This window comes from Sorex fumeus, unplaced genomic scaffold (genome assembly GCF_029834395.1).
Source record: "Sorex fumeus unplaced genomic scaffold, SorFum_2.1 ptg000058l, whole genome shotgun sequence".
NCBI classification, from domain to species: domain Eukaryota; kingdom Metazoa; phylum Chordata; class Mammalia; order Eulipotyphla; family Soricidae; genus Sorex; species Sorex fumeus.
The window spans coordinates 7,204,714-7,226,291 of NW_026606115.1; the positions used below are offsets into that span (position 1 = coordinate 7,204,714).

The 21,578-nt window shown below is 40.5% G+C and overlaps 1 protein-coding gene across 2 annotated transcripts in view; it reads right to left on the minus strand.

The window, feature by feature from the left end:
* The window catches only part of PLS3 (plastin 3), a 118,386-nt gene extending 115,185 nt beyond the window's left edge, over positions 1 to 3,201 (minus strand). For both annotated transcript variants that reach the window (XM_056125765.1, XM_056125764.1), the window contains exon 1: positions 3,119 to 3,201. The gene's annotated coding sequence lies outside the window, so the exon portion shown is untranslated. The remainder of the gene's footprint in view (positions 1 to 3,118) is intronic.
* Positions 3,202 to 21,578: the final 18,377 nt, after the last annotated feature.

The window sequence follows — 21,578 nt, forward strand, 5'->3', positions numbered from 1 at the left end:
TCTGGGCCTAAACAAACAACATTTTAAAAGTTTATCTCCCTAGCACTTTTACCAAGCTGGGTAGTGGCAGCACTCCAATTTGGGGAGCTTAAATATTTTTTAGTTTAACCTAAAATTCTATTGTCATCTCACTTCCACTATGGGAGGTAGGGGTCCATTTCTACCAGTGCATCTAACACCAATAATTCAGGAGTAGTTTGAATCCACTTGCAGCTAATCTGTGTCCCAAAGAGACTTGTAGTAGAAATTACAGGCTTTAAAGCAACTCTGGTCTTAAATACTCAGAAATCTACGCACAGGGGCTGAAAAAGATAATAGGGTAGGGTTGTCTTGCATGCTGACAACCCGGCTTGGATCTCTAGCATCTCATGTGGTCACCGGAGCACCACCAGGAGTAATTCCTGAGTGCAGAGTAAGGAATAACCTAAGAGCATTGCAGGGTATCACCCCAAAACAAACAAAAGCAAAAAAAAAAAAAAGAAATCCACATACAGCCCAAAAGTGAGGTGTTGGCAGTCATTCACTGGTCGCTACAGTAGATAAAGGGTTTTTGGTCAAGACATGCAAAGTCCTAATCGCTTAAATGTTCCCAGTTTCAATTGAAGCTGCCTGCCCTAGTCTTTTTCAAGGCAGAATCCTATCAAGCAGATTTATTTTTGTAAATAAGCGAAGCTTTTAAACTTCTGGTTTCAGAAATTCCGCCTCCTATTTCCATACTTTGCAACATATAATCTGAACAGCAAAACTGCCACGTTTTTCCTTTCCGACAGCAAGCTTAACTTGGGTCATGTGGGCAGATATCCGTCAATATGGAAATTTCAGTGCCCTCTAATTATTCTACCCAAGTACTGACAGGCAAAACCCCAACCAGCTCTTTATCAAATGTCCTCAGTTTTTGACCCTGATTTATGATTCATAATGACTGCTTTTATTAAAGATTATGTAACCACCTTCAAGCAATTCCTATACAGAGAACAGTGCAGAAACTAGACAAATTCCAGGAATATGGACAAACTTTTAAAAAAATCACTGGACTGGATGGATAGTTCAAAGGGCTGGAGTGCCTGTTTTGCAAGGAAGAGGCAGGTGAGATAACACATAGCCCACAGCACCTCTGGAAATAGCCCTCAGGCACCTCTGGGTGTTGGCCCTACCTCACTCCCCTCACAAACCACCAAAATAACCCACTGAATTACGAATTATGGCTCCAAATCTGTCACTTGGGAATGAACAAATGAACGTCTTTCCTTGAAAACAATAGATGTTTTTCAAATTTTGAGAAGGGATAACTAAATTGAAGGGTTACAGGGCACACAAACATTGCAAAGCACTATTTTTAAAACAGCTCCTGGTTTTATATTGGATAAAATTCTAAGCATTCAATTCCCTCTCTGTTCCCCAAATCCAAGTCTAAATTTAATTCCCTTGAGTAGAAGGTAATTCCCACATACTCTCCCCTTTCTTGTCTGGGTCATTTTCTGAATACGGGCTCTAGCCATCATATTCCGGTTTTAAAGTCAAAACAAGTCATGCGACCATTACCCTAGGGGCATCAGAGGCTTCAAGCACGTGACGCCAATCGGCCTGTACGGGGCTTCAGCCACTTCGTTGGAATTCCATCTCCAGGACCAGGTTTAAGTTCCCAATACATTTGTGGCATCTAGTAAAATGGAATTAGTGCTTAAGTGCTTATTTCTCCGGGTTTAATTTCACCTATTTTCAATCCACTGTGCGGTCAGACTTCCTACCCTCCCCCTCAACCCCCTCGTAAATAACTGGTAGGGCACGGGCACCCCAGCATCCGGTCTGATCCTAAAGGGGGGGTTTGTCCTACTCAGTTAGTTCAAAGCTCAACCGTTGGCACCACTTAGAGACGTTGGTCTGTTCAAGTGAAGACTAAGATTCTCCTCGTAGGAAAGGGATCCGACCAGACGGAACCCCAGCCTACCTACTAGACTGGGATCATCTTCAGGCCCTGGAAGGCGGCCTTGGGAGCGGTCAGCCGACTTAGAGCAGTAGCGGCGGCGGTGGTGGCGGCGGCGGCAACTTTAGGACTGGCTAGTAGCCAGTGCGGGGGTGGTCGGCGTCCCCCAGCCTCTCCTTAGAACGCTTAAGTACTTTGGGTAGAAAAAAGTAAACACTGGCAACTGCGGCCGTGTTTGGGGAGGAGATCGGACACCCCCCCCCCCCCCCGCGCGCCACCCCCGCCTCTCCACAGCAGCTCTGCCTCCCAGGGAGCCGGGAGAGGTCCGGGGCTGGCGCGACTGCGCGCTTCGGGCTGCTGAGCCCGAGCCGCCGAGATGGGAGCAGACGGGCGGCGCCGGATCGGTGGGGGGGTGGGGGGGAGCGGGAGGAGGAAAGAACGGAAAGGTACTGCCCTACTGGCCTGGAGATGTTCTGCTACCGAAAGGGGAAAAGTGCTTACTCATAAGGAGACGCGGTGCGATTCGCGACGCTCTCGCTCAAGGCAAGGAAAACAGGAGGAAGACAGGCAAGTGGAGCGTCGTTTCTTCCTGGAGTCAAAGCACCCTCCCACCCCCAAATCCCAGGGGCCGGCTGAGCCCGCGAGGTCACCCTAGACGGGACTACGGGGGCTGGAGACGCCGCAGGCTGCCGGGTCCGGGATTTCCTGAGCCTGGGGCGGCGGGGGGTAGCGGGGGAGCTGGGCTGGGTAAGTGGAGCGGGAGAGCCGCGGTAGCGGCAGTCGCCAGGGAAGGACAACAGAGGGAAGTTCGGAGCTCGGTTTCCACTTCGTGTCGGCCGGCACGGCAGGATTCCCGAGAAAGGGAAGGTTGGAGTCAAGGACTCCCACCCAAGCTTGGCAACAAGTTAGGAGCAACTAACGAGAAAGCACCATTTCTCCCTAGAGCAGAAAACATGTTTGCGGCGGACAGCGGTGGCGGGGAAGCCCCTGCCATTCCCACCCATCTTGGATGCGAAATACCACCTCGGTGCCTGCGAGACGCCAGCAGAAATTTCTCCAACCACCCTCGCCGCCCTCCCACCTCCTGTGCAGGGCACGTTCAGCCTGGAGATGCGCTCCCTCAGACACACTCCAGTCCACATGCCCCGGGACCCTGCTCTCCTGGTGGCCGCCCAGCACCTACGGAGCACTTACGTAAAGTCGCCAAATACCGGATGGAGTCAGACAGCCAGCAGCCGACGCACTCAGACAACTTCTGCCCCGCGGAATCCTTGCGGCTCGGCTTCTAAAGCCTAAGCGCCCTCCCTCAGGCCAGCCCCCCGCCCCCTGGCCGCCGCCATTGGCTGCGGTGCTAACAATCAGCCTGGGAACCTGGAAGGGGATTGGGCCGTGAGCCTGTCACATCAACTGGGTGGGGAACTGGGAGAATGAGCACCGAGAAGGGCGCCCGGGAAGGATGAGGACTAAAATATTGTCTTCAAAGCCGACTCCTCTCTCTCCCTGCCTAAGGAAAGATCAGAACTCCGCAGTTTCTAGTCCAAAAAATTCTTGTGGACGAAAGAAAGTTTGAACATCCCCAACCCCCTTGCGTCCGTCTGTTGAGGGTACAGTTCTCCCCAGAACCTCGACTTGGGAATGGGAATTATTAGTAGTTTTGTCAGCTCCATCAGCCCAGGTTGTGAACATTGCAAAGGGAAAATCCTCAGCAGATTTCCCCTTTCCTGAGGAAGTCTAGGCAGCAGAAAGTGGAAGAGAAGGGGGAAAGGAGGGGGGTCGCTCTTGTCTTTGAATTAGTGCCAAGAAAAATGGACCAGAACCACCTGTTTAGTGTGTTCGTCTGTTGCAAAGGGGCTAAAGAAGATGGGGAGAAGTCAATGAAAGTGGGAAACGATAGTGAAGCGGCTAATTCCACTCTGGTAGCTGGAAATAGGTGTCAATTCTGGGCAGTTTCCATTCGCCAGAGAAAACGGGAAGATATACCCTTGCTTCCCAGAGTAGCTTTTCTTCTTTTTCCATGCTAGACTACCTTCATGTGGGGCACAACTGACCTTTTCTGTAATGCATGCAGAGGGTTCCCCTCCATTTTTTTCACTTCAAATATTGTCTCACTCCAGGTTCAAAATCAGCTCCAAGGGCCAGTGTTGAAAGGATTCTGTAGCATGGGGGCCCGTGTAAAGATTGACATGAGGAACTCTTGTGGAAAAGAAAAGATAAGTCCTTCCCTGTTACAGTAGAACCATTTTGTTCAGGAAATGTGTGTTTGGGGGTATTTTAAGAATTTCAAATCCAAGCTGGCGTTCTCCCCTCAAAACCTATCTTACTTGCCTGCCTCTTTTATTGCTAGGTTGTTTCCTTCCACTCAGGAGAAGCCTGTGTTCTTTCTTGAACACATCTCTCTCTCTCTCTCTCCCTCTCTCTCCCTCTCTCCCTCTCCCTCTCCCTCTCCCTCTCCCTCTCCCTCTCCCCCTCCCTCTCCCTGTCCCTCTCCCTCTCCCTCTCCCTCTCCCTCTCCCTCTCCCTCTCCCTCCCCTCCCTTTATAAGCAATTTTCCTTCAATAAAAACTTAAAAATTTTTTTTCTAAATGGGGCAAGAGAGAAAGTACAGTTCGCAGAGTGTTTATCTTGCCCTCAGCCTGTCCTGGTTCAATTCCTCCAAACCGCATAAGGTCCCCAGAGCTGGAAGAAAAAATTAAAAAATGGTGGGGAGGCTGGAGAGATAATTCAAAGGACTGAGCTGATGCTTTGTATGGAGGCCGGCTTAGATTCTTGTCACCACAGGCTCAGGCCCCACAGCACAAAGCTGTTAAGTAGCCAAGTACCACGGGATGTAACCACCAGATGTAGCTCCACAAACAAACAAACAAAAACCACAATAATTTAAAGTAAAATTGGTTCAGTTACATTTCACTTCACACACACTAGGGGGAAAAAATGTCAAGAGTGGCCTGAAAAATTGAATGATCTTGAAAGGGAGCTGCCATTTCATCTATATTAGGAAGTTTCTTAGAGAAATTAACTTATACTGGGTGCCAGGGTTTCTTAAGTGGGATCCAGTAGGCGAGTTCATATACTGCCTGAAGCTAAATTAGCAGAGAAGGACTTGGAACTGGGGAAAAGCCTTGTTAAATATTAATGATTAACCAACTGAAGTACTTATGAAAGGCACAAGAACATGGAAAAAAAGAAATGAGAAAGCAGTCGTGCTTTCAGAAACATGAAATTTATGTTATGAGAAATTTTGTATTGGGTCAAGGAAAAGAATATTGCTTTCAACATGTTGGTGTATGGTTGACCATGCAATGCATCACCACACACATTTACAATAGGCTCCAAAATGCTATTTCTGGTTTTCAATAATTGACCCCAGGTCTAATAAGGTTTTGTGAAAATTAATATACAGAACCCCGATTTAAATGAGGTCAGGAAGCCAGAATTCCACTTCCCCCTCCCCCATGAGCAATCAGCAAACTACAGGACCCAGCAAGCCTTGTGTCTTCAACTAGAAATAATGCTGCTTGCCCACCTCTAAGGAAGGAGATATCTTTTAGCCAAGAGATAACCCCATTTAAAAACTGTATTTTAAAAAACTGTATAAGAGAGTGCTGGTTTTTATTCTAAGGAAGTACATATGTGCCTGGCTTTAAGACTGTACTTCCCAAATGGCCTTTTTGTTATTTCCAAATAAACCCATTTATTGGTGAAATAGCTTCTTTTATATGTTTGAGGCCACCAGTTTCTGGATTATTTATCTTTGGCCTGGCAGAAGGGTTTTTGGAGTTCTTAATACAGAAGTTCTAACCCATTCACTGCCAGGCATACACACCCCCATAATAAAAAACATACACATGAGCACGTACACACAAAAAAATCTTCTAGGTATACTAAATATGATATTTTAGTTTTCTACCACTTATGGCATCTGTAAGTAACTATTGATGATATTCCACCTGCTTACATGAATAGAAATAATAGATTTTTCAGTAATATGAGGAGACTCTACAAGCTAAGCTTAAAAGTATCCATATGTTTATTTCAATCACTTAGGTTAGTATTCAATCTTAATTTTCTTAAATTTTAGAATTTAGATTAAATCAAAATATAGGACCTCATACAGATGATATTTAAGCTTTCTTACTTCAAAAAGCTTACATTAAAAACTTTGCTTAGGGGCTGGAGTGATAGCACAGCAGGTAGGGCGTTTGCCTTGCACGCAGCCAACATGACCGACACAGGTTCAATCCCCAGCACCCCATATGTTCCCCTGAGCACCGCCAGGAGCAATTCCTGAGTGCATGAGCCAGGAGTAACCCTTGAGCAACGCCGGGTGTGACCCAAAAGCAAAAACAAACAAACAAAAAAACTTTGCTTAAAAGTTTTCATTCAGGCTTGTTCTTTCAAGCCCGTATTCTCCCTTGAACACTTATCCCTCTGCTTCTTTTCTGTCTAGAGAAGCCTGTATTCTCTCTCGAACCCTTACTCATCACTTTCCCCTCACCTCTAAGTAAATTTTGTTTCATAAAAACTATCTTGCTTGACCAAAAAAAAGGGGGGGTGTAGAAAGAAATATTACTTTAAGGGAAGTGCAATGGTACATGGTTTCCATGGTTTCCAAGCTGCAGAGTTTTCAGGTGGTGGCACTACTTCTCATTGCCTCAATAGTTTCCAACAGACAAAACAAAATGTGGCCTAAACACATTTTTGGAACCTATTTGGATGATAATCGACAATCAATTTAAGAAATTCAACAATATAATCCAGACAGTACTCTTGCTTAATAAATGCCATCAGATCGGTATTTGAGGGGAGAGAAATCACAAATCTCATAGGATTTGAGGGAGATTACACAAAGGATTAGAGCATGTACTTTTTATGCAGTAAGCCTGGGACAATCTGAGGAAAGCCCCATGGTCCCTGAAGTATCACCCCCGAAGCTCCCTCTAAGCAGCACACACATACTCCAACAAGAAAAATAAGCATTTGATGTAAATCAGTTATCTCTATGTTACCCAAAATCAAGAAGGCCTTTTCAACAATTAGCCTTTTGCTTTTTAAAATAAGGATCCTCAGGAAGATCGGAGGGATAGTACAGGGTTTAAGATCTTAAATGTGGCTGACCCCAGTTTGGTTACCTGAGCACAGGGCTAGGAGTATCCCCTGAGCACCACTGCATGTGGGTCAAACAAATCCCTCCAAAAAAGGAGTCACACATGAAAATAATTGACACTGAAGAATTCAAGAAACAATAGGAAGGAGAGAAATTGAGAAAGATTCTTGCAAATACATATAAACATTGATTTTTATATTTATTTATTGGGTTTTGGGGCAACACCCAGCAATGTTCGGGTGCCAGAGTTCAAACTAGGAACCAAATGAGGGTTAGCCACATGCAAGGAAAAAGCCTTAATCCCTGTACTCTTTCTCTGGTCACTGACTTTTATATGTAAATCAACAATATTAAAAACCTAAATTTACCTTTAACTAGAAATTATTAGATTCTTTCAGGTAGAGCGATAGTACAGAGTTGGGCATTTGCCTTGCACACAGCTGACCCAGGTTCTGTTCCCTCCATCACATATGGTCCTTAGAGCACAGCCAGGAGTAATTCCTGAGTGCAGTCAGTAGTAACCCCTGAGCATAGCCGGGTGTGACCTAAAAAGTTTTTTAAAAATCAGATTCTTTGTATTATAACCACAGAAGATATTTTAAAGAATTATTCAATTGAAGTTACACTCTAAATAGAGTTCTTTAAGCTCTCTCAGTGGTCAGTGGCAGAGAATGAGACTGACATAAAAAGAGAGAAATAAACATATGAATACTACAATATTGCTCCCCTCCCCCTACCCAACAGCGAGTTATTGTTTAAGTTGACAGAGACTTTAAAGACAGTTAGTAAACACATCAAAATTCAATAGGTACTTGAAGAGCAGATGCTCTAATTGACATAGCCCAATCAGCAGGCACCCTTTTAAAGTCCTGACAATTTCCTATTCTATTCTTGCATATGTTGTCCTCTACATTTAAAAGACCATGAACTATTTTCTACTGTTTTTCCAAGGGTGCATTTTTGCTGGCTCTATTATCTATTTTATTCTAGCCTGGAAGTATTTTTACTTGCCCATTGTATTCTAAAAGACCTAGACTGTTTTGCCCAAGTAACTCTTCCAACCTCAAGGTTTTTGTTAGATGGATGATTCTCCACAACTTTAAAATATTTTTCAAGTTTCAAATCTGAATTTCTGATAAAGTCAGTCAATTATTTTAAAATAAATTTTTCATAGAGAAGTTACTTATATAAACAAGAATATTTTCATGTTTCACTTGAGAACAGAGTTAAAGATCAAAATATCAAATGAGGGCGAGGGATATACCTCACATGGCTGGAGTGCATGATATATATGTATGAGTTCTGTATTCGATACATAGCACGGCATGGTCCCCCCAGAAAAAAATCAAATATTGTTACAGTTGACATATCTGATCAACATTAGTCTATTATAATTATTATATATATGCAGTGAATAATAATGAATATGCTCAACATGGAGATGCCCCCTCTTGCTCAGTAAATATAGTACAGGGGCTAAGTTGCTTACTCAGCCTGTGGTTGACTCTTGTTTGATCCTCTACTGTCTGTGGTCCTTTGAACATCATCACAAGTGACCCCTGAGTGAAGAACTGGAAATAGCCTCCAGCAAGGAAAGTGTAGCTCAACATCCCAAAATAAAATAAAATGACCCTTTGCTATCTGTTAAACCTAGAATTTGGTGAAAATATTCTTTTAAGCAAATATGTTCTCAGCTTTGAAATAACTTAAAAGCAACATAGAAAAGTATGGACTCAAGACACACAGAATTAATAGTCTCATAATTGCAAAACCAACCTAAGTGAAATAACAAGAAACTACTCAAGATGAAATATCTAATGGGTTCTGTAAGAATTATATAGAGAATAAGAATGGTTGTACTGGAGCAGTCACTGAAGGTGTCTTTTGTGCAATGGGACTTGAATTACATTTTAAAAGATGAGTAAGGCTTAGTAAAGTATTATGGAAATGAAAGGCATTCGATTAATTCCTTGTAAGAAAGCAAAAGGAACAGCTTAATTTGTCTACAAGGGAGAACAGAATGAGAAACAATTTGTTTATAAATTATTAAATGGGAGGGAGTTAGAGAGCTTGTTCAAAGAGATGAGTGCAGTGACTGAAGTGATAGTACAGTGGGTAAGGTTCTTGTCTTACATATGATCAACCTAGGTTCTATCCCCAGCATCCCAAATGGGCCCCTGAGCTAGCCAGGAATGATTCCTGAAGTGCAGAACCAGGAGTAAGCTCTGAGCACCACTGGGTGTGGTCCACAGACACTGTATCACTGTATCACTGTCATCAAACAAATCCCCCAAAATACAAAGGGATGAGCACAGGCTGTGCATATAGAGGTCTGGCATTGATCTCGGGTATACCCCGTGCACCTTCAGGAGTGACCCCCAAGAACAGAGTTGGGAGTATACCCTGAGAACTGCCAGATGTGTCCCCCAAGTAAAAACAATTGTAGAGCATATTTCAAAATTCAGTAGCAATTATCCAGAATATTCCATACCACTAAATGCCATCAGGATCCTGAACACTCTTATTGAGCCTATTGTATTTGATTCCCCAATATGGCTAGATCACATTTTTGGTAAATTTAAGAGTGACTGCCTGTATATGTACATGCATACTGTGTGTGTTGTGTGTGTGTGTGTGTGTGTGAGAGAGAGAGAGAGAGAGAGACAGAGAGAGAGAGCAAGAGAGAAAAGAGAGAGAAAGAGAGAGAGTGATGGGGTGGGGACTGGGAAGAATAATTTAAATACTGTTAATATGAGCCTATACCTAGTAAACATGCAAAACATAACTATAAAAAGAAATTGAAAGAGAAGACGGCTCAAAGGGCTGGAGCTCATGCTTTGTATGCAGGTATCCCAGATTCTAAACCCTGCACCATACCCCCTGAAGAGAGCATTGCTCCCTTCTCCCAATATAGAAATTGACAGTGTTCTAATATGGATAAGATTCATTGTTTCTTTTTGGTGCCACCACCCAGTGCTGCTAAGGCTTCCAGTGCTTAGGGCTCTAACTCAACAATGCTCAGGGGACCATCCTGTCCTGGGACTCAAAGGTCACACGTGCAAGGTAAACTGCTATTTTCTCAGTCTCTTAAAACATAATTATAAGTGAAATAGACTAATTTCAAAAGACCACGTATTGTATGATTTCATTTATATGAAAGGAACAAAAAGGAATAACTCACAGAGACAGAAAGTTTTCTAGAGTAGAGAGGGAGAGAAGGGTTGTAGGAACATAAGTGGGGGCATTACTGCTTATCAGAGTTCTATTTTAGAGTGATAAAAACATTTGAGGAATTTGGTAAGCCATATTCAGTGGTAATCGGGGAACCATGTGGTACTGGGGATTAGACCCATCTTCCAATGCTCAATGTATACAATACCCTCAGCTGTAAACAGATCCCTGAGAGTGAAAGACTATATTTTTTTCTAATACTTATGGGAAGGATAAAGCAATCATGTGATTATATTGGTTTAGGATTGAAGAAATAATACAGTGGGTACATACAGGTCTTACCTTTACATACAATAGATAGAACCTGGGTTTGATCCCCAGCACTATAGATAGTCCCCTGAGCCCTGACAGGAGTGATCCCTGAGTGCAGAACCAGGAGTAAGCCCTGATCACAGCTGGGTGTGGGCCAAGTACAAAAACAAACAGGAATAAACAAACAAAAAGATTTAAATCATGACCAGCAGGAGAGAGAGCATATCTTGCATGGAGAAGGTGTAGCTGGGTTTGATCTGCAACTCTCAGTGGTCCCGGAGCACTGCCATTTGTGACCCCTGAGCATATGCAGGTATGCTGCATCTGAAAAAAAAATTGGATCATGACAAGTTTTCAATAATTTAATTGCTGTCAGACAGCTTGACATTTGGTCCGAACAACCATGGTTTGAGTCTATCACAGAAAAAAATTGAGGACCAGAAGTTTTGTTTGGGGTCAAAAGATACCTCCAGCTTATAGTCAGACATCTCTAGGATAAGTCAGAAGCAAGAATACTTTAGCTTGTGTTTTGATCAGGGCCGCAGGGTCTGCCGCACAGGGGTGTAAGTGGAATGTAAACCAATCCACTCAGCCACTCAGCGCTGTTCCCTTTTAAATGCTGTAGCATTATGTTCTGATACAGGTAGAGCCCCTTTAGTGGGTGGAATAGAGGACCAGCCCTGTTAATTAACCTTAACTAAACTATTTTTTTCAAATTGGGAATCCTCTGGAAAGAATTTTTTGTGAGAAGAGATCAAACTTCTATTTTTTCTTGTTTGGGGCTACACCCGACTGTGCTGGCGGCTCCTCCCAGCCAGGTGCTCCAGGGTAGCTTCCCTGGATGAAACCTACGACTCCAGCATGCAAAGCATGCACTCATCCCCCTGAGCCATCTCTCCATCTGGAAATCAGACTCAACTAGTATTTGATCTAAATCTGGAGTCAGCAAACATGGTCTTTAAAAGACTAGAAAATAAATAATTTTGGCATTTGAGCTGTACAATAATCTATGGTGCAATTACTTACCTCAGCTGTAGTACAGGAGCAACTGTAGAAAGTAAACAAATAAGGCAAAGTATTGTGCCATGAAACTTTTTGTAAGAATAAGTGGCCACAGATTAGTTTAATGCAATACAAGTTAAAGCTTCATTCTGGCTTTCTGTGTTTGCTCCTATATTGTTGTGAGGCTCGTGTTCTTCCATATTTTATTTTATTTTATTTGATATGTGATTCATATTTTTTCTTTCTGATGATGAAATCACCTAAACTAAGATGGTCTGAAATTGTTTGTTTTCAGGCCACACCAGTAATGCTCAGGGTTTGCTCCTAGCTCTGCACTCAGGGGACCATATGGAGTGCCAGAGATTGAACCTGGGCCAGCTGCATACAAGGCAAACTCTCTACCAACTTGCTATTGCACTAATCCCAGTATTTTTTTTTAAAAATCAGGCATTTTATATTTTCTCTCTCTCACTTGGGGTCCATACCTAGCAATGCTCAGGGTTACTCTAGGTTTGCTGCCAATGGTTCTCAGGAGACAATGCAGTGTCAGGGATTGAGCTTAGGTCTCCTGCATACAAAACATGTGCTCAGCCTACTGAGGTATCTCTCTGGCCCTAGGATTTATTTAATTCTTAAAGGGGTACTTAAATCATAGTTCATGGAGTCCAACTGGCTCAGTAAGTAGAATATATGAAATGATTAAGATAGGAATGAGTACTCCTTGATCATTACAACCTTAGGTCTTTACCTTTAATACCAAACACCTAATGGATCTTCTACTTTCATCTCACCTTTCAAATATGAACACAATTGCTTTTTCCTTGAACACAGCTTGTCTGGGTTTGATCCCTGACACCCTATGTGGTATGGCCCCCAGAAACCTGCCAAGAGTGAGCCATGAGCACAGAGTCAGGAGTGAGACAGCAAAGCGTGGCCCAAGAAACAAAAACCAAAACAAAAGAACATTCTAGCCCACACCTCTCTCTGCAGACTAGTAAAACTGTGGCCCATTGAAATGAAGCAATGTGCCCTAGTCGTTTGGTTCATTTAAGGCACGTTTATAACATTCTTTTGTCAGGTGGCATTTTGAAGATTATAATTTCTTTCTATGTTGTTCATCTTCAAGTGTGGATTTGTAAATAGGATAATGATGCATTCCAGTGACATGGCAATAATTTAAACCATGTGGTCTGAAGAAATACATTCAACTAGCTGTCAGTTTCCTAGAGAAGTGAAGTCAACAATAGGCTTAAACTCTGTGCTAGCACTCCAGTCCCCTGAATAACAACTCAATGGAGAGATAATTTTCTATTTGGGGTGTGTGTGGAGTGCGTTTGGGCTACACCTCTTAGTGCTCAGGACTTCTCCTGGCCCTGTGCTGAGAACTTCCCCTAGCCCTGTACTGGGCAGTAGCTGCTAGTTGTACTCAGGGGACCGCTTGTCTTCTTCAAATGCAGATCATAAATTTAGGAAAATTAGATCCCAGTGCTGGGGATTGAACTGGGATGGACCACAAACAATCCCAGCACTTAATCCATCAAACTATTTCTATGGCCCTCATTTTACTTGTTTTGTGACAATGTCTCCCTACTAGAAGATTATACAATGCAAAGATCTCTTATTAGAACTACTCTTTGAGTTGGTTCTCTAATACTATGATGCTAAAAGGCATGAAAGTCATTACATTAGTCTTTGGGAAGATGGAATAAATTATTCACATTAGAAACAATTCAGTGTCTGCAGAGAGGTTATTTGTTATTTGTGAGGTCATTCTGCCATCGGAGAAAAAGGCTTGGTTTAGTTTGCTTCTATAATTCTCCTTTCCTTTTTAACTTAATGCTGAGTATCAAAATTATTTTCCTTCTATTGAAGAATGAAGCCCTTTCTCTTCAAGTCTGAAAAAGGGATTTTAGTCTTATCATTTCCAATTTCTTTTTCACCTATTTGAAGCAGGTACTCCTCATTAAATTGGCAAAAGCACTCTGAATATGTTGCTTTAAAAGAGCTGAATGCAAATAAGTAGAATATATAGAATGATTACCAAAGAGAGAAACAAAGGTAACAGACTGGAAAGGGCTGGCAATATTCCTTCCAACCAGATATGAACACCAGCCTCTCCAATCTCCCAACAACTTATGATCCTATGACAGAGCTCTCCAGATGTACAAAGTTAATGTGCAAAACATGAATCAGTCCACAGGTTTATTATTAAGATTTTGTCTTGGAATATTTGAGATAATAATATATGTCATTATTTTTTTTACCAGAAATGATTCAGGACATTAAGATCCCTCCTACACATTATTTTCCATTTTGAATTAAATATAAATTTTTCAAAACGGAATCAATACTTCCATTAACCTTAATATCTGCCCAATATTTTCGTGTATGGAGAAAAGAAAATGCTCTAAGTGTTTGGAACAGCTCATCCGCTAAAGTGTAGATCAGAAAATTGTACAAATTAAATGCTAATTGGTAGTACTTACATATTTTTTTCAAAATGAACTCATAGTACCTTACAAAGAGAAACAAGAATTGTTTCTAAAAAGGAAATTGGCAAGTATATCAATACGTAGCATAGAAATAAAAAGATAAAATATGATGTTAAGTCAAGAAATGCAAAAATATCACTTTTTTCAATTTTCAATTATATAAAAGTGTCATGTTTAGAACTAATTTCTGTTTTCATTTATTCCTACCTGTTTTCATTTATTCCTATTAAAAGCGATCAAATTATAATGCTTTGGTGCTCTACAGAAACTAAAGATTTGCTTAAACATTATTATCTAATAAACTTTAAACTAGCACCATAAATCTCAATATAGTGTACAATTTTTTTCATGTTGTCTGACGTGTCATTCCAATATTGTCTCCAAACACTTAATAGAAATGCTATGAAACCACTGTTACTTCGAACTACTCAGCAATTTTAACTTTTATTGCATAAATTTTTTCTTTATTTTTTAATGCTATTATATTTATTTATTTATTTATTTATTTTGCTTTTAGATCATACCTGGCTGTGGGTTTATTCCTGGCTCTGCTCTCAGGGATCACTCCTGGCAGGTTCAGGGGACCATATGGGATGCAGGGAATCAAAAATGGGTTGGCCCCAATGCTGCTATAGTTATTAATAATTTAGTGTTATTTAAGATTTAAGAATGAGTTTTTTATTCTTTTAAATATGCATATATTGTAAATGGTAATTTTGAATATGAAAATATGAACCTATATAACACAGTGTAGTTATGATACAACATTAAAGCTACTGTTTTTACTTGGTACTCTACTCCATATTTGCTTGAAGCAACTTTTCTCTTATAATTGTTTAGGTTCTGGCATGCTACCTGGAAAGCTAAGTGTTTAATCATGATGTTTGAAAGTAGTTGTAGCGGGGGCCAGAGAGATAGTACAGCGGGTAGGGCATTTGCTTGGCACAAGGCCAACCCAGGTTTAATCCCCGGCATCCCGTACAGTCCCCCAGTCACTGCCAGGAGTAATTCCTGAGTGCTGAGGCAGGAATAACCCCTGAGCATCGCTGGGTGAGACCCAAAAGAACAAAAATAAATAAATAAAGTAGTTGTAGGTAAAATTTGTTGTATTAATAATTTTAATTCCTTTCTTGCTTCCTCCCCCTCCAACATTATGGACTGAGTTCATACATTTCAATAAACAAATAAGCTATATTTGTGGCTGTTCCAGGATCTTTAGGGAAAGGCACAGAAAAAGGGTTCATTTTTCTTTTTCTAAAATCAAAAAGAAATGACTAGATATGTAAACCTTAACATGCAAATTCATGAAACATTCCACAGATTTTCTTCTGTCACTTCTCACCCTACTCCTACATTCTTTTATCTTCTAGTCAAACCAGGTATTTTATCATTCCCCAAATATGCCTGTATATCTATGTTGTCCAGTTCGGGGGTAGAATAGAAACCATGTGTGTTTAGAAAAGAATCAGAACTTGGTTTGAATCTGTTCTCTTACTATGTGTGATACTTTGAAGGAAGTCGCTTAGTCTCTGTGTGCTTTGGTATTCTCATACAAAAAATCATAGAATTAGCACTTGAGCACAATGCTAGGTATGTATGTAGCATGTACTCAGTGAATTGTCACTGATTGACAGATCAAATATAGCATATTTATATATTCTACTTACAGATACTAATGTCAATTATCCTTTATCCCTTTAGTAAGTCTGTTTTATGTGCTTTTGTGTTCTTTTTTAAACTAGAAAATTCCAAACCATCCTTCAAGTCTGACAGACTCTCTAGGCAGAGCTAACATTCGAACTCTTCATTCACAGAACATTATAAACCTACCTGGGAGAATACTGTGTTGTCATTGTTGATTTGTTTGCTTTCCTAAGCAGAGAAGCTCCTCCAGGGCATTTATTTTATGGGGCTTTGCATTTCTAGCTTCTAAACCCCAGTCACATAGATATTTGACGAAAGATAAAGGAAAACTGCATTGTCTGTCAGTGTTTTTACTAATGTGTAAGGTTTGGCTGTACTTCTTCTATTTTTTTTTTTGTACTTGTTTTTTCTTTTGGTACTTACAGGCTACTCCTGGCTTGGGGCCTGGGGCTTGCTCCCAGAAGTGGTCTGGGGATCATGTCATGCTAGGAGGAAATCTAGGGTTCCAACATGTAAAACATGTGAAACAGCCTTTTGAACCATGTCCCCAATTGCAATTGACTTTTTGTTGTGTTTTGTTTTTGTGGTGATAGCAATTGAACACAGGACCTCACACATGCAGAGGGTCACTCTACCACCGAATCATGTCAGGAGTTACTCCTGACTCTGCACTGGTGCGGGGGATCATATAGGATGCCAGGGACCAAACCCGTATCAATTGTGTGCCAGGCAAGAGCCCTGCCTGCTGTTAGCATTGCTCCAGCCCAGTCTATGTTCTTTTAATTCACATATCTATCTTTCCCATTAGACCATAAAATCCTTGTCTTTTTTTTATGGGAGTCAGGGTGAGGACAGGGGCCACACTTAATAGAACTCAGGAATTACTCCTGGCTCTGTGCTCAGGGATCCCTCCTGAATGCTTGGGGGCCCATATATGGTGCCGGGGATCAAACTGAAGTCTGTAGTGTACAAGACAAATGCTTTCCTCACTATCCTATCTCTCTGGCCCAAGACCTAATAATGCCTCGTTCAATCTCTGTTGAATTCATGTAGGTAAAAATCTGTCTTTAGGCGTCTTCCATTCTTTCCCATTATTTCATAACTCTTCTTCCCCACTTTCACAAAATGCTTACAAAATCTGTCTTTCCGTATGTGCCCTCTGTGTCTGTTTTCCACCCTAAGTATTAAAGGCTAGACTTGAATGGGAAAAACTCAAGTTTACTAATATGTAACTATCTAACTCCTTACTATCCTTCTCAGATTCTCAGTTCTAGTGAGTGTGTAAAGCCAATCTTATTGGTACCTTCTATCTTTTACCAATGCGGGTCTGTTGCAGAGAATGAGAAAAACACATGGACTATCCTGGTGTTAGGGTCCCCTGGGCAGCCATAAATGAGCACACAGGATAGCCATTTATCCAATACAGTATCACTCCCCCCTTGTTCCCAACACATGAGTTATTTTAAGTTGACAGAGACATTAAGAACAGTTAGCAAGTACTTAAAAATTCACTGGGTACATAAGAGCAGTCTGAGATATTTCACATAGCCAATTAGCAGACACACTTAAAGTATAAATTCATGACAATTTCCTATTTAACTTTTGCGTATGTTACCTTGTACATTTAGAAGACCCTACACTGTTTTATTCTATTGGTTCCTGGACGCATTTTTGCTTTCCTTATAATCTATTCTCTTCTTTCCTATGGGCGTTTTTTTCTGCCTGTTTGTATGCTAAAACCTAGGCTCTTTTGCCCAGGGGACTATGCTGACCTTAAGGGTGGGTTTTTATTAGAGGGACTATCTCCCACAAGCTAAAATATAATATTAATATATGGCTGTGCTACACTGTTTTAAGTATTGGGAAAAGGGAGATTTGGATACACAGTCCTTAAAATGTATTTAAAATTGCCTTGTATCAGTGGCTACCCATTGCATTTGTTGTCACATCTAGCCTTGGGAAGAGTTGTGATAAATTATAGTTTTAACCTGAGAAATTTCTCTGTTTTGAATCTAGGTTTTATTTATTATTTTAATGTGGCAATATTATTTTACAATACTGTAAATGCTTATATGTTTGAGGAGTATACTGTTACCATACCACAGTCATCATTCCACCAAGAAACAGTATCCAATGTCCATTAGACACTTCCACCCTTTAAGTTCACTCCTGCCCACTTTAGTGACCTCAGTTCTGTGGTCAGAATCTAAGGGCTTGTGTTCATTGGGCATTGTTGTCCCCTTGTTGTGCTTAAAAGCACAGCTTTTAAATATGGAGAATTTAACCCACAAAATCTAATTCCCTGCTTTGAGCTTGGGCATGCCTAAGTAATAATCTCCTGTGGAAACCAAGGTAAGTTTTAGTGCTAGCTTCCCCTTCAAACTACCTGAAATGATATCTGAAATGACTTGTTTTTATTTGACCAGCAACCAAGAAAGGACCATTTTTCACACGCATTACAATATGCAGAACCTTGGATTCTAGGTGGGAGTTTAGCTAGCAAATAGTGTACTAGAATTATTTTTGTCCTATAGGTCTCTCAAGTCTGATAAACATAACATAAATATAGCACAAACATAACATAAACAAAAAATGCTTAAATAAGACTGGTATTTCCTCATGAAAAGTTGATCTTTGGTAGGGTGATTCAAGTATTAAAGCATGTGTCAGCTTTCTCTCCAGTCTTTAAATTCCAGAATTAATCTCTAACCAATCCTCCAAGCTTCAAGGAGGGAACAGCATATTTATTTTCTGAGTACAACTGAAAATTCCTGAAGAAAAGACTTCTCTGCTCAGAAACAACACTCATAAATATTAAAAGTTGATCAGTTGGAGTACTGGATTATATAAGGAGAAATGTTTTGATCAGGAGTCTGAAAGTAGACTACAGTAAGATTAAGGATTGCTAGAAAAACATTCCTTCTGCTTTGTCCTGACACTGGTTTAGTCTTCTTTCTGACATCTGTTCTTAGATTTTTGTCTTTAATCCATATCCCCTTCTTTCAATTGCAGAGACAGATAAGCAGTTGTCTTGAGAATATAAGGTCACTGGCATTCCATAAATGGATTCTTGTGCCTGGTTCAGAAACAAGTGGTGAGTGTTCTCTGTCACTTGTAAATTCTCTATGAATTAAGCTGACAGCTTTTCCTTCTTTATGTTATGCTTTCAGAGAAACTTTTGGAATGCCATTTGTTTCATTTTCTGATTATCAGAGTAACATATGGTCATTGTAGAATAGTGTTAGAACCAAAAAGTAACGAAAGGAATGAAAATCTCAACACCTAGAGATAACAGCTGTTAGCATTTGGATGCATTTATTTATAGATTCTAAATGTGTATGTAAAATATTTTAAAAGAAAATTTAGATCATATTATATATAAAATACTATATACTAACTTTTCAAAGTGTCCTTACATTTGAAAGTTTTGAATACTATTAAGCATTAGAAAACACTACTTTAAATTGCTATAATATTTTGTCTTTTAAATATACTATAGTTTATTAAAATAATATTCTTTTGAGCTGGAGAGATAGCTTAATGGGATTAGCACATGAGAAAGGAGTGACCCCAGAGCACTAAGCCAGGAGTAGTTCCTGGCACTGCTGAGTATGGCTTTAAAACAAAACCACCATGGTAAAATTTTTTTAAATGGGGGCTGAAGCGATAGTACAGCAGGTAGGGCATTTGCCTTACACGCGGCTGACCTGGGTTGGATTCCCAGCATCCCATATGGTCCCCCAAGCATTTCCAGAAGTAATTCCCGAGTGCACAGCCAGGAGTAACCCCTGTAGATCGGCGGGTGTGACCTCCCCCAATTTTTTAAATACTTTAAATAAAATTTTATCAATTTATTCACATATCAGCAGTGTTTAGTACATGTGTCTATGTCATTGAGCTCTCTCCCAAATAATCACTTCAAAATTCTTAATCTGATAAAAATGGAATATATCTATATCTAATCTACTCTATACATTATTGAAATGGCATCACATATATTTATTTCTATTTTTGTTATTTCTCCAGTTTTCTTTTTTGAGTTCTGGAGCTTTTAAAAATTTCCTGTCATCATTTGTGGAGTATAGAATGACATAACATGAGGCTGATACCCAAGGACAGTAGACACAAAGGCCAGGAGGATGGCCTCATAGCTAGAAGCCTGCCTCATGAGTGGAGGGGAGAAGGCAGATAGAATAGAGAAGGGATCACTAAGAAAATGATGGCTGGAGGAATCAGTAAGGATGAAAGATGTGTGCCGAAAGTAGATAATGGACCAAACATGATAATCTCTCAGTATCTGCATTGCAAACCATAATGCCCAAAAGTATAGAGAGAGTATGGGGAATATTGTCTGCCATGGAGGCAAAGGGAGGGTAAGGGAGCGGGGTATACTGTGGAGATTGGTGGTGGGGAATGTGCACTGGTGGAGGGATGAGTGTTTGATCATTGTGTGATTGTAACCCAAACATGAAAGCTTGTAACTTTCTCATGGTGATTCAATAAAATTTTAAAAAATGTCCTGTTGTTCATTTTTAATGCTTGTTTCAAATATTCTCCCTAATTTGCCATTTGTCTCTTAGGTCTCCTTGTTTAATAATGACTTTCGAACTTCAATGTTTTCTATTTTTTGTTCATACACGTTTTTCCATTCATGATTTATTCCATTGCTTATATAATTAAAATTTTTATTCTTACTTAATAGAGCTTTTGTTACTCACTCATCACTTTGAAGGCAATGTATTTGTTATACACAACTACAGATGAACCTTTAACTGTGCTTTGCTTATTTTAAATATTTTATAGATGGATTTTAAGTGTTAGTTTTCAAAGTAGGAACAGCTATATTTCCTTTTAAATAGGACCATTTGTGGATGTGTGCAGTGAATTTCAAGACACGTTTTGGAAAAAGAAAACTTGAAATGTTGACATTTTATTGCAGCTAACAACTGTATTGATCGAATGTTCCACATTACTCATTTAACATTGTGTAAGAGTGCTGTAACTCAAGGCAACACAACATCCAAATGGAAGAATCTACCAACAGTAAATTAATCTGAGTGAAGCCTTAATTCCAAAGACTTCTCTCAGGGTGTTGTTTGCCTGCATCACGATCACTTAGATTATTTTGTTAAAATGTAGATTCCTGCATCTCTCCTCTAAAAGACCAATTTAGATTCTTTGAGGTAGAGGAAACCGCATTTTAACAGCATCCTAAGTGATTGTGGTACACTCAAAATTTGAATGTGTCTTAGCTAGGGAGGAACATTAGTTCCTAAAGTGGACCCATGGAAACAAAGAACTCAAAGCAAGAATATGATAATGTAAGCTTAGAGATATGTTTGAAATGATTAACAGTCAGTCAGCAAAAAGGATAGGCAGGATGCAACAGGGTGCTGGTGGAAGAACACCGGCCCAAGCTCTTTAAGTGGCCTCAGTCATACTGAGTAATGAACATAAGAGCCACCAAGTTCCTTTACCCATTCATGCTGCCCCTATCTCCTCTTTAGAATCAGGTTTGGGTCAGGATATAAGGTGATAGCATACCTGAAAGACTAAATTAAAATAGCTCTAGAATTAGAGAAGAGAAATGGAAAGGAGTTCTACAGTTTCTAATTGTGTGTGGTGGGGGGAGGAGAGTGAGAAGTGGGTACTGAGGATCAGAATCACATTCAAGGCAAGTGTTCAACTGCTGCGGTATATCACTAGACTCTAAATATATACTTCCCCCACTTTTATTTATTTTTTGGCCCACACCCAGTGGTGCTCAGGAGCTACTATCAATACTCAGGGGTCATTCCTGGCAGTGCTAATAGGATCATGTGATGCTGTGATGTGATGCTTTGAAATTTCACATGCAAAGCATGCGCTCCAGCTGTTTGAGCCATCACCCTGGTCCCACAAGTATAGATACTTTTTTCTGCTGTCATAA